This window comes from Coregonus lavaretus (assembly GCF_964263955.1).
Source record: "Coregonus lavaretus genome assembly, chromosome: 21".
Taxonomy (NCBI): domain Eukaryota; kingdom Metazoa; phylum Chordata; class Actinopteri; order Salmoniformes; family Salmonidae; genus Coregonus; species Coregonus lavaretus.
The window spans coordinates 30,365,190-30,378,894 of NC_140008.1; the positions used below are offsets into that span (position 1 = coordinate 30,365,190).

The following is a 13,705-nucleotide window of genomic DNA, read 5'->3' on the forward strand; positions in this document are numbered from 1 at the left end:
GTCTGGGGCTGTTTTTCATGGTTCGGGCTAGGCCCCTTAGTTCCAGTGAAGGGAAATCGTAAAGCTACAGCATACAATGACATTCTAGACGATTCTGGCTTCCAACTTTTTGGCAACAGTTTGGGGAAGGCCCTTTCCTGTTTCAGCATGACTGATGCCCACAAAGCGAGGTCCATACAGAAATGGTTTGTCGAGATTGGTGTGGAAGAACTTGACTGGTCTGCACAGAGCCATAAAGAGATAAGCTATATGTATTTCAAGTTTTGCAATATCATAGGCAATGCGGTTTATAATACCGGTATGCAGTCGAATTTAGCAGCTGATCTTTTACATTGAAGTAAGCCAAGTTTCAAGTTTCACGTTTTTATTGTCACGTGCACAAGTGCTTGCTCTTTCCCAACAATGCAGTAATGAATATCAGTAGTACTATAAAACAAATGATAAAAAATGTCAAGTAGAACAAAAACACAAGAAATATAACTGTAACTACTGTAAGTAGCGTAATTGCATTTTTTTTTGTAGGCTGCCCTACAATGTTTCAGAATTCGCGGGCAGTCCATCATATTTAGTTTGGTGGAAAAGTCGATGCAAAACATTGTTTTCAAACGTTCTGCTGACAGGTTCACAACAGTTTGCCATTGTTCCCTTTCAGTCAGTCATATTTGGTACAAATATTATGGGGAGTCGCACTCCGTTGGATCTACAATAATGCCTGAAGTTTGTACTTGTTCTCATAAGTTTTCTAATCACGAACAATTAGTTATTCTTCAATTTGCTGGTGCAATGAGTAAGATGGCTAAGAAGATGACTGAGACGACGATGGCTAAGCCCGGTTCGGGGTAGACATCATACCCTCAGTCAAGCGGGTATAGCATTTCTCTGAAAGATACTCATGATCTACAGTGCCTTGCAAAAGTATTCATCCCCCTTGGCGTTTTTCCTATTCTTTTGCATTACAACCTGTAATTTAAATAGATTTTTATTTGGATTTCATGTAATGGACATACACAACATAGTCCACATTGGTGAAGTGAAATGAAAAAAAATTACTTGTTTCAAAAAATTCTAAAACAATAAATAATGTAAAAGTGGTGCGTGCATATGTATGCACCCCCTTTTCTATGAAGCCCCTAAATAAGATCTGGTGCAACCAATTACCGTCAGAAGTCACATAATTAGTTAAATAAAGTCCACCTGTGTGCAATCTAAGTGTCACATGATCTCAGTATATATACACCTGTTCTGAAAGGCCTCAGAGTCTGCAACACCACTAAGCAAGGGGCACCACCAAGCAAGTGGCACCATGAAGACCAAGGAGCTCTCCAAACAGGTCAGGGACAAAGTTGTGGAGAAGTACAGATCAGGATTGGGTTATAAAAAAATATCAGAAACTTTGAACATTCCACGGAGCACCATTAAATCCATTATAAAAAAATGGAAAGAATATGGCACCACAACAAACCTGCCAAGAGAGGGCCGCCCACCAAAACTCACGGACCAGGCAAGGAGGGCATTAATCAGAGAGGCAACAAAGAGACCAAAGATAACCCTGAAGGAGCTGCAAAGCTCCACAGTGAAGATTGGAGTATCTGTCCATAGGACCACTTTAAGACTCCACAGAGCTGGGCTTTCCGGAAGAGTGGCCAGAAAAAAGCCATTGCTTAAAGAAACAAATAAGTAAACACGTTTGGTGTTCGCCAAAAGGCATGTGGGAGACTCCCCAAACATATGGAAGAAGGTACTCGGGTCAGATGAGACTAAAATTGAGCTTTTTGGCCATCAACGAAAATGCTATGTCTGGTGCAAACCCAATACCTCTCATCACCCTGAGAACACCATCCCCACAGTGAAGCATGGTGGTGGCAGCATCATGCTGTGGGGATGTTTTTCATCGGCAGGGACTGGGAAACTGGTCAGAATTGAAGGAATGATGGATGGTGCTAAATACAGGGAAATTCTTGAGGGAAACCTGTTTCAGTCTTCCAGAGATTTGAGACTGGGACGGAAGTTCACCTTCCAGCAGGACAATGACCCTAAGCATACTGCTAAAGCAACACTTGAGTGGTTTAAGGGGAAACATCTAAATGTCTTGGAATGGCCTAGTCAAAGCCCAGACCTCAATCCAATTGAGAATCTGTGGTATGACTTAAAGATTGCTGTACAACAGCGGAACCCATCCAACTTGAAGGAGCTGGAGCAGTTTTGCCTTGAGGAATGGGCAAAAATCAAGGTGGCTAGATGGGCCAAGCTTATAGAGACATACCCCAAGAGACTTGCAGCTGTAATTGCTGCAAAAGGTGGTTCTACGAAGTATTGACTTTGGCCACTTGCCCAACCCGGCTCCTGTGTGCTCTGTCGCCGTTTACAGGAGGCTACTCGAAGAGAGAGGGCGACCAGGTTCGGTGGGTACCTCCAGCCGCCTTTGTCTGCCTCGGTCAAGCACCGCTTGCCTCTGTTCCCAGACTTGTAGATGAAGGTCTGATCTCACTTCGATGATCTGGTCATACGTGGACTTTCGAGACCAGGCTAGCTAAACAAGAGCTGCATAGCATGCTAATACTAGCTATTCCTGGCACCCCATGGTGGAGTTGCTTGGGTAGCTCTCTTGGTTAGTATACAGTACGTAGCGTTAAGTCGCTTGGTTATTCTAAATGGACCATGCTGTGGTCAATGAGGCTAGCTAGCCTCCTGGTTAACGTCGGCTAACATGCTTATCTTATTAGCTTTCCCTTGGTGTTATGGCAACCCCATTCCTATTTTAAATTCCTGGAGTTGGAGGAAGCTGGGTTTGCGTGTACCTCTGATGAGGAAGCAGCCCCCCGAGCATTCGGCTGGGGTAAGCCCTGGAGCGAGGGGCCTTGGCTTGGGTCTGAGTGACCAGTGCGCCCCGCCGCAAAAACATTACTGTGACAACAGTGCCCCCACGTTTTGCAAATGGAGTACTACGTCAGCCATTGCCAGAGTCCCCTGTGCCCGTAAAAGGGCCAGGCTTAATGCAGGCTATAAAGTCTCACAGAAACATACTGTATGTTGGAAGCTTGTCCATGTTTAATGTTGCCCCCTCTGTTGCCCCATGTTCCACGGTGTTCACAGGGTTCAAGGGGTACATCAATCTCCCCAGGGTGAGAGTGATAAGTTGGGTCACTGTCCACGAGGGGTGGCCCTCCCCATAGGTGGCTCATTACAACGATTCATTGCTGATTCCTGCTAGTAGCTCACTAGTCCATATGAGGTGTCTAGTTGTACAGGTTATGGGCTGTATGCAATTAGTTGTTGGTAGCGGAGTCGAGGGAACAAGCAGGGTTCGACATGACCACGCTATTATCCCACACTCAATCTCTGTGGTTCATATGAGTCCCCAAATGAGCTGTCTGTCTCTAGCTCAAGCTCTAGCTTTTCATTCCTGGGAATTATATTCAATTATGAATCGCCCCTGTCTGTTACCACAGAAGGGGTCAGTTATTTTTTGCTGTCTGTCCCATTCCCAGCTAGGTTACAAGGCCCTTTGTCGCCAGTACCTATGACTGTTCGGTAGGGTAACCTCCATGATAAAGTTTTTTCCCTGGGTCTATTTTTAATGCGTGCGGTCCAGCGCTGGGGGCCAGCCGGTTACCGGAACGCATCTTATCACCTAAACCGAGTAGGCTCGTTGTGACAACAGTACCCACAAGTGGCACTGCCAATCGGTACGTCACTGATTGCCAGAGCCCATGTACCCAGAGTGGGCTGGGCTTTAGGCGAACCTTGGTACATTAGCATACAGTTTCATTAACACACAGTTCATGGGTGTAAAAAGTGTTGTCTCCCGCACGTGAGTTCGATGAAAAGTGTCCCTTCTCCACGTTCAGACACACGGTTGTCAAGAGAGTTGGAAATGGAAGAAGAACCAATCTCTCCCAGTCCACAGGGTGGTGTCCTGCCCGACCAATGGCGCCTGTGCGCAGTGTCACTCTGGATCATGCGAACAGTGACATCAGGATACAGGCTACAATTTGTTGTGCATACCCCTCTCTTCTGCAACGTCATCAGACTCATCACTTCGACTGTTTCTGAGGCCTCAGCGCCCGTTTTGAGTGAGGAAATATCCTCCCATCTCCAGAAGCAGGCAATCTGAGTGGTTCCTATGTCAAAGATCCAGGATGGCTGGTACAGCTGGTATTTCCTGGTTCCGATAAGGGACGGGACTTTGAGTCTCAATCTAGACCTACGTGCCCTCAGCAAGCACCTCAGAGTCTACAAACTCTATTATAGCCAATTGGCTGGTGGTGGCAGAGTTGAGGAGGCAAGCAGTGCTACACACATCCATGCTATTGTCCTGTATTCAGTCTCTAGACTTTATAAGAAACCAGAAAAAGAGCTGTCTGACTACATCTCAGCGCATTCCGTTTCTGGGTGTCGAGCTAGTCTCGAGCTAGACTTACTAGCGTATCGCGCGTTTCTATCACTGTGGAGGGTGTCTGGGTTCCGGCTACGCTTAGCCACATTTCGGCTGGGTCACAGTGCGTTTTCGTAAGTGCCTACACCTACTGGGGATGATGGCTTCTGTGATGGAAGTCGTTCCCGTGGGGCTATTGTTGATGCAGCCCTTCCTGCGCTGAGTGCTAGCCACTAACCTGGACGCATCTCGCAGCCTAAGCCGGTCGCTTCGGGGGTCCCTGTCAGGCCTACGGGCCATGGCCCAATGGTGAGACACTCTGTTATTGTCAGGGAGCTCCCATGAGCTGAGTTTAATCCCGCAAGGTGATCATGACAGACTCTTCCTCCCGAGGATGGGGTGCTCTGTACGAAAGCAACTCGATTCGGGGAGGGACGGACACTGGTGCAGAGAGTACTGCATGTCAATTACCCAGAGCGCCTAACGGTTTATCTGGTGCTCAGGCGCTTCCCCCTGCTTTTGTCGGGCCGGTTTGTGCTGGTCAGAACCGACTATGTCAGTGGTGGCGCGCATCAACAGATGGGGAGAGACTGCCTCTCTCCCTCCTAACCATGTCTTGCTCCATATTGCTGGGGAGCAGTACACAGATGCCTCCAAATCTTATTGCTACCATTCAGACAGCAAGGGCACCCTCCACAAGAGGGCTGTATGCGTATAAATGGCAAACATTTGAACTCTGGTGCCAAGATAACACACTTTTTCTTTTTCAGTGCTCTGTGAGGGACATCCTTATGTTCCTACAGGAGCTTTTCAAGCATTTTCCACTTTAAAAGTGTACATGGCTGCTATCTCAGTGTGTGAAGTGGGAATTGACAGAGCCTCACCAGGGGCTCAGCCCTGGTGGTGCGGTTCCTGAATGGTGTATGTCGTCTCAGACCGGTCTCTAAACCTATTGCTCCCACATGGGACTTGGCGTTGGAGGCACTGTGTGTGGCCCCCTTTGAGCCTCTGGAGTCAGTGGATCTGAAGATCCTCTCCTACAAAACCTCCCTGCTCATTGCTTTGGCCTCGGCTAAACGTGTTGGGGACCTCCACGCGTTATCCGTACACCCTTCCTTTACTCAGTTTGCCTCGGGCGACTCTATGGTGACATTGCGTCCAAATGCGGCCTTCGCCCCGAAAGACATGGCTATGTCCTACAAGTCCTTAGGTTTTGAGGTATTTCCCTTTTCGCCTCTTCCTTTAGCTTTTGAAGCGCAACAGAGGTTACATACCCTGTGTCCGGTGCGAGCTTTATGCACGTATATTGAATGGACCAGGGATATCCTGTTATGTGACCAACTTTTGTCTGTTTTGCTAATCCAGCTTGTGGCAGGGTGCTCTCTAAGCAGCGTCGCTCCCACTGGATTATGGATTCTATCTCCCTGGCATATAGCGGCGAGGGGCAAGAGTTACCTAGCGGTGTATGCACCCACTCCACCAGGGTTCTGGTAGCATTTTGGGCGTTGTTTAAAGGGTTGACTATAAGAGATATTTGTGCTGCAGCGAGTTGGGCCTCACCATACACTTTTGTGAGGCTTTATCACTTGGATGTCACTGCTCCCAGTATGGCACACAGTGTGCTTACTGCTGGGACAGGGGAAAGTCAATAAGCAGCGCAAGCCTCACACTTATCACCTGTGGAAGGAGGGGCTTCCAGCAAGGACACGGATTTCATTGGCCTTGTCCGGCGTGATAGTAGGTCCTTCAACGGAAGTTGCATAATGCGACTCCCCATAGTATGTTGTACCTCGTTTCCCTCCTTCAGGGAACAGTAGTTAGCATCATAACGTTACGTTTTCTCTTTCAGAAACTGACAGTCCTTTTACAGATACAGCATAAATTACTGCTGAAGATTAAAACATTCTGCCAACACAGTAAATAGACCAGTAGCTTTTGTAAAATTTTTGACAGTATGGGAAGGATACAGTATTGCTGTGCAATAGGAGTGCGATATAGTTGCCTATTTCATCTCAGAGTTTATACAAAGGCAGAACATATAAACCCTATAATCTATTGATGAGCTAAATATTGAACAACATTTAGTCTTTTGCATGCTGTGGCCTAATGCCAATTTTTCCAAATTATACAGCAAATACAGCGTTATCGTCACCATAAAGGGTGAATGGAGGCGTTTTCCAGGCAGAGTTTTAATGCTTGTTCACAGTTTTACGACAGATCTGATTTATAATGGGAAACATGCTTATGTAAGGTGTGCGGCAAGTTTGTAAATGTCAATATTTTTGTACATGCGCAGACTTTTCAGAAATCTTCATCCTAATCGAGGTTAGTGATCGCTGTTCTGATGTCCAGAAGCTGTTTTCGGTCATAGGATGGCAGAAACATTATGTACAAAAATAAGAAGAAGATCAGCGTAAAAAAACCCTCAAAATTGCAGAATTGGTCAGGAACCCATAAGACGGCATTTATGCACTGCCGCACCATAACCCCAAACTTACAGTATTCATCTACAGTGGGGAAAAAAAGTATTTAGTTAGCCACCAATTGTGCAAGTTCTCCCACTTAAAAAGATGAGAGAGGCCTGTAATTTTCATCATAGGTACATGTCAACTATGACAGACAAAATGAGAAAAAAATATCCAGAAAATCACATTCATTCATTTTTAATGAATTTATTTGCAAATTATGGTGGAAAATAAGTATTTGGTCAATAACAAAAGTTTCTCAATACTTTGTTGTATACCCTTTGTTGGCAATGACACAGGTCAAACATTTTCTGTAAGTCTTCACAAGGTTTTCACACACTGTTGCTGGTATTTTGGCCCATTCCTCCATGCAGATCTCCTCTAGAGCAGTGATGTTTTGGGGCTATCGCTGGGCAACACGGACTTTCAACTCCCTCCAAAGATTTTCTATGGGGTTGAGATCTGGAGACTGGCTAGGCCACTCCAGGACCTTGAAATGCTTCTTACGAAGCCACTCCTTCGTTGCCCGGGTGGTGTGTTTGGGATCATTGTCATGCTGAAAGACCCAGCCACGTTTCATCTTCAATGCCCTTGCTGATGGAAGGAGGTTTTCACTCAAAATCTCACGATACATGGCCCCATTCATTCTTTCCTTTACGCGGATCAGTCGTCCTGGTTCCTTTGCAGAAAAACAGCCCCAAAGCATGATGTTTCCACCCCCATGCTTCACAGTAGGTATGGTGTTCTTTGGATGCAACTCAGCATTCTTTGTCCTCCAAACACGACGAGTTGCGTTTTTACCAAAAAGTTATATTTTGGTTTCATCTGACCATATGACATTCTCCCAATCCTCTTCTGGATCATCCAAATGCACTCTAGCAAACTTCAGACGGGCCTGGACATATACTGGCTTAAGCAGGGGGACACGTCTGCACTGCATGATTTGAGTCCCTGGCGGCGAAGTGTGTTACTGATGGTAGGTTTTGTTACTTTGGTCCCAGCTCTCTGCAGGTCATTCACTAGGTCCCCCCGTGTGGTTCTGGGATTTTTGCTCACCGTTCTTGTGATCATTTTGACCCCACGGGGTGAGATCTTGCGTGGAGCCCCAGATCGAGGGAGATTATCAGTGGTCTTGTATGTCTTCCATTTCCTAATAATTGCTCCCACAGTTGATTTCTTCAAACCAAGCTGCTTACCTATTGCAGATTCAGTCTTCCCATTCTGGTGCAGGTCTACAATTTTGTTTCTGGTGTCCTTTGACAGCTCTTTGGTCTTGGCCATAGTGGAGTTTGGAGTGTGACTGTTTGAGGTTGTGGACAGGTGTCTTTTACACTGATAACAAGTTCAAACAGGTGCCATTAATACAGGTAACGAGTGGAGGACAGAGGAGCCTCTTAAAGAAGAAGTTACAGGTCTGTGAGAGCCTGAAATCTTGCTTGTTTGTAGGTGACCTAATACTTATTTTCCACCATAATTTGCAAATAAATTCATAAAAAATCCTACAATGTGATTTTCTGGATTTTATTTCTCAATTTGTCTGTCATAGTTGACGTGTACCTATGATAAAAATTACAGGCCTCTCTCATCTTTTTAAGTGGGAGAACTTGCACAATTGGTGGCTGACTAAATACTTTTTTCCCCACTGTATATGTTCGAAGTATGTCTTGTGATATGTGTTGTCTATAAGTGAAGTGTTGTATGTCTTGTGATTTTGATTTTGTGTATGTTTGCCAGGAAATGCTGTATGTTGCCAGACAAGTTTCCCATAAAGGGACAATAAAGTATTCAATCAATCAATCATTCTCTGCAGTGGAGAGCAGAGCTGTGTTTTCCAGTTTTCTCTCTGCTCTGCAGCAGGCTGAATCTCTTCACCTACATTGGGTGGGGACACGTGCCTGTCTGCCTGTAAGCCTGCCTTTCCTGCCTGCAGAGCTATTTATAAAGTTCCCTGACAAATCTGTGTAGTCAGGGGGAAACCACTTGATGTTCTATTCAGCCATGCAGTAGGCACAGACTCCTGGAGGGGCTGCTATAAAAAGGATTCAAAATTTGAACATGTCAGTTGCCTCATGAATTTTTTATATTACAACATTCGCAATTCCTTTAAAAGATGCCTGGTTGATAAAAAGGGATCCTGAAAGTACTGAGTCAAAATAAATCCTTTGATGTTGTTTTGGTGCATTGCGGTATTTTGACTGTTTCCTGTGCCAAGGTTTTCTTTTTCTTAGTGTGGAGAATGTAGTTGGAGAGCAAATTCTGTAATGTCCATCTGTCACGCAAACATCACTATCAGAAGACATTTGGCCTTTACAATGACCCTAAGCATACTGCTAAATCAACACTTGAGTGGTTTAAGGGGAAACATTGAAAGGTCTTGGAATGGCTTACTCAAAGCCCAGACCTCAATTCAATTGAGAATCTGTGGTATGATTCAAAGATTGCTGTACACCAGCGGAACCCATCCAACTCGAAGGAGCTGGGGGGGGGGGGGGGGTGAATACTTTCGCAAGCCACTGTATGTATTAATTTGTGGATGTCCATCACCTATTGTTTGATATGTTACGAATTACAATTTGTATTATATGGTATGAAAATGCTAAACGTACAATATCTTACGAATTTGCAAAACGTGTTATATGTTACGAATTTGCAAAAGTACAATAGGTTAGGGGTTAGGGTTAAGTTTAGGAGTTAGGTTACAGGGTTAAGGTTAGGGGAAGGGCTAGCTTAATGGGTTAAGGGAAGGGTTAGCTAACGTGCTAAGTAGCTGCAAAGTAGGTAAAAAGTAGTAAGTAGTTGATGAAATTCGAACTCACAACCTTTGTGTTACTGGACGTTTGCTTTATACTCCGACCCACCCACCACGACCAACCACCCTACTTTAGTTTTTGCCTGAAATAACCATCTGTCTTCTGTAACCATACCAAATGTAACATATCATACTAAATGGAGCGTTTCAGATTTACTTACAGAATAATACGAAATGCTCTGAGACCAGGTTGGAATAACCACCCCGTTGACTTGGTGCAAGCAGTTTCCCACCATGCAGAGTTTCTCTCTATAGCTAAAGTACAGTATTATCTAAATGTTGCATTAGAAATGGAGAGAAGCAGTTGCTGCAATAAATATTACACTTATTTCCCATGTGAGTTAAACATCATGGGATCACTGAATAATTCTGTGTCCTTTTTATTTATTGTGTGTGTGTGTGCCTACTTTTGTATAGGTGTATGCGCGTGCACACATTTGGATACCATCTGTGTCCCTGTCCAAAAGATGAGTGCCCCTGCTGAAGCCTTGCCGCCCAAAGTGTGGCAGGCCGTCTGATTTGCAGCATCTGGGTGGAGGGCTGTTTCTGGGCTATTTCTAGCCTTATAGACCTATGCTGCTCTGTTTAAGGCTGGGGTTGCCCTGCCTGTCCCTGCCCTGCTCTATCTGTCTGTCCGTCTATCTGTCTGATGTCCAGTGTGTCTCCTAAAGGCAAACTTGACTCCATTTGAACTGATTCCATCCTTCTCTGTACCCTCTCTCCATCCCTCCCTCATCCCTCTCTCTATCGCTCTCTCTCCATCCCTATTTATGTACGTGTAGCCACTGTCAACTACTACCCTTCATGAACATTGTTATGTGGACCCCCAGCTATCATGCTTTTATCCACAGAGGCATTGACCTTACCCTCTCAGGTAATCTAACTCTAAAATTAGCCCTGTTGTCTGTTCCACAGGCCGCAGATAGCTGTCTCACTGATGCCCTTGCCTTGTTATGCCAGCTTTGCAGTAAACAACACTGAGTGTAGGCTATCTCTATACACTCTCATAGAGTATGCCTAATCCTGATAAACACATCAGCCCTGATGCATGGCGCACCTCGACAGGCGTGGGGTTAAGCCAGGATAGAAGCCTCCAGTCTCAGTTCATCAAACTAACACTGTCTATCTATTTTTACCCTAGCTCTCTTCAGGCACGATCATATTAATGTCACTTTTTTCCCCAAAGTGGTTGATTTTCACAGGTGCTGCTGCCCCGTAGGCTACAATGGAATCTAAGGCACTCTTTACCATATCAAATAAGAATAAATAAGACACCCAGGCACGCACACCCACGCACACACGCACACCCACGCCCAGATGCACACATGCACACTGCCCCCTGGAGGTGGAAGTTGGGGACTGAGGCATATGACACAAGGGCAGTAAGGACCCTGAGCGAGGCCATACCCATCCAGCCCTGAGCGATGAGGACAGTTCTATGTAAAGTAAATATATGCACAGACTGCTCATGTTAATTGGGACATTATGATGTAATATTGGCTAAAAAGAACATTGTGCAGAGCATCACAGCATGCAATTTATAATTACATTTTAAGCTTTCGTTTTCATCTCTGTTTCAGAGTCATTGTATGGTTTACAACGAGCACAGTCATGTGCTTAGTTATTCAACCTTAGCACAACAAAAATACATATATTTGTTAAATTGCTCTGGAGTCATGCTCTATATGGTGATAATTCAGCCAGGTTGTTCAAGATTGACGTTGAAATTGGACATCTATCCATGTCCTGAGGACGTTGGGAAATGCCTTCAAAGCTTGTGTTTTACTATAGCATTGTGGACGGAGGTGGATGGAGGTGGTGGTGGACTCTGGATCAGAAGGTTGTGTGTTCGATCCCAGCCTTGGACACTGGTTTTTTATTTGTTATTTAAAAGTCTAAGCCGTTGGGGGTGGTCATACCACAGATCATTTAGCTATTTGATTAAGAATTTGAGGACCATATTGAAAAATGATTTGATAAAATATTGAATTTGGCCTTTACTAATATAGCCCATAGAAACGTATTGAATAACACATTTACTACCTCCATACTTCCATTCGTTTGTATGGGTTACCTTCAGACGAGTCTCGTGACACCATCACGTTCGTGCGAGTCTTGCCTTTCCATAGAGTGGTCATAATAATTTAGCAGGCCAAACCGTTCGGACGCTACAGACCTTTTCGTGAATAGACCCATTTTTGGGACGTCTCATGATCTGACAAACACCACTGTAGCTTGGCTGCCTTCCACCGCAGATGCAGAAGGGTGACATGGGCAGATGAGGTGGATTGAGATGCAGCCCATGCAGATATCTCTATCTTAAACTGACAGATTTTGACGAGGATTTTTTTATTATGTTACTTAGATTGATGCACATGTGCATCAATAGACTCTTAAGGATGAACCATATCCCAAACCATAACCCTTACCTTAACCATTCAGAATGAGTGCCTAAACTTAACCCTTAACTTCTAAATTTGACGTTTGGAGAAACAGAACAATACAGAGCAACAAAAACACTTCAAAAATTGACATTTGGAGCAACTTAGAAATTTGAAATTTAAAGAACTTGGATCAACGTCTAATTCTGCAGTGAGACTGTGGGAGCTTGTTGGATAATAACCACTGGGCTGGTGATCATCAAGTAGATGATTACAAGTTTGAACATTGCCCTTTTTTTGGTCTTTTTCTTTCTTTTTCTTTTTCTGCTGAGTTAGGAATTATGCTCTTAATCCTGACTTTTATTATGTAATCAATGTATTTGGGAGATTAGGTTTGCAGACCCCTCCATCCAGACTGAATAAGCTTGACAGCTCATTCTGTTGAAAGCTTTCATAGTTATTAACCCTTTTTAGGGTCAGATGGTTTAAAAAAAATACTGTAGCTGTATCTAGATTTAGGTAGCACACTGTTTGCAGTTTGGATGTAGACTTTCATATAATGTTTCTGTGTTGAGAGTGGCCACACAGAATCTCTGTCTGATTCGGGGCAGGTTTTTGGATGAAATATGCAGGAGAGGGAGGGAGGCATACTGAGATGTAAGGGACGAGTGGAGACATATAAGGGAAGAGAGGGAGGGACGAAGGGAGGGAGAGATATTGATTCTTTCTGTACACAAGGATGATGAATATTTGTTGGATTACCCTTGTGTGAGACATTAAAAAGAGGAGAGATAATGATTGAGATAAAAGAGCGAGACAGTGAGAGAGAGGGGTGAAACCTGTAGGTGGGATGTGTGGGTGCTTCAAAGCCCCTCTGTCTGTAGCTCCTCCACTGTCTGACATTTACTGACACACACACACGCACACACACACTACAATTTCTAAATGTGTAAACAATGCTCTGCTGTTGTAAATAATCAATAACCAAAACCAAACTATATTTGGAGTAGCAAACAAACTATCCACTTATGTCTCAAACAGTGTGTTTCCAGATGATGACAGATGTCTGTCCTGTAAACGAAGTCTCCATCTGTTCTATTCTGGTGATCAGACACATTGACAACAGATCTACATAACGACAGCCTGCCTCCCATCCTTTATCCATAGTGGACGTAAGTAACGTAGCGATCTACTAGCCAGATGAATATGGATGATGTTTTACCTTAGCCCTGTTGTGTATTTGATGAGCGTAGGTGGACACTTTCTCTCTTTTCCTCCCCAGTGTACGTTTGAGAGGAACAAGCCGCTATTTATCCACGTCGGTGTGTGCGTGACTGTGTGTGTGTGTGTGTCTGTCTGCGATGGCACTCCTCTTGTGTGGCGATATATCTGCTGTTACTGTTACAATTGCCGTAAGTAGGAGGCTAGAAGCCATGCAGCATGCTCATTAGTGTGAAAACGTTGTGGCGGGGGAACGGAGACGGGCAGAGGGAGAGGGGGTTAGGAAGAGGGAGAAACTGAGAGGGAGGGATAGGCAGATAACATTGTTATGCACAGAGAACCCTTACAGAAAATCCTCATAATTTCACATGTGAAATCATGTGAAAACGTATTTTTGGAACATTTTCATTTGTGTAGTTTCATGTAATCACATGTTGATTTACATTTACATTTA

At 44.5% G+C, this 13,705-nt stretch overlaps 1 protein-coding gene across 2 annotated transcripts in view; it reads right to left on the bottom strand.

The window, feature by feature from the left end:
• LOC311149285 (regulator of G-protein signaling 8-like) overlaps positions 1-13,409 on the bottom strand; it is a 31,510-nt gene extending 18,101 nt beyond the window's left edge. Inside the window, exon 1 of one of the 2 annotated variants that reach the window (XM_084186413.1) lies at positions 13,253-13,370. The gene's annotated coding sequence lies outside the window, so the exon portion shown is untranslated. Of the gene's footprint in view, positions 1-13,252 lie in introns of both variants that reach the window. The other variant, XM_084186412.1, reaches the window with a different exon arrangement.
• Between the last annotated feature and the right edge of the window lie 296 nt (positions 13,410-13,705).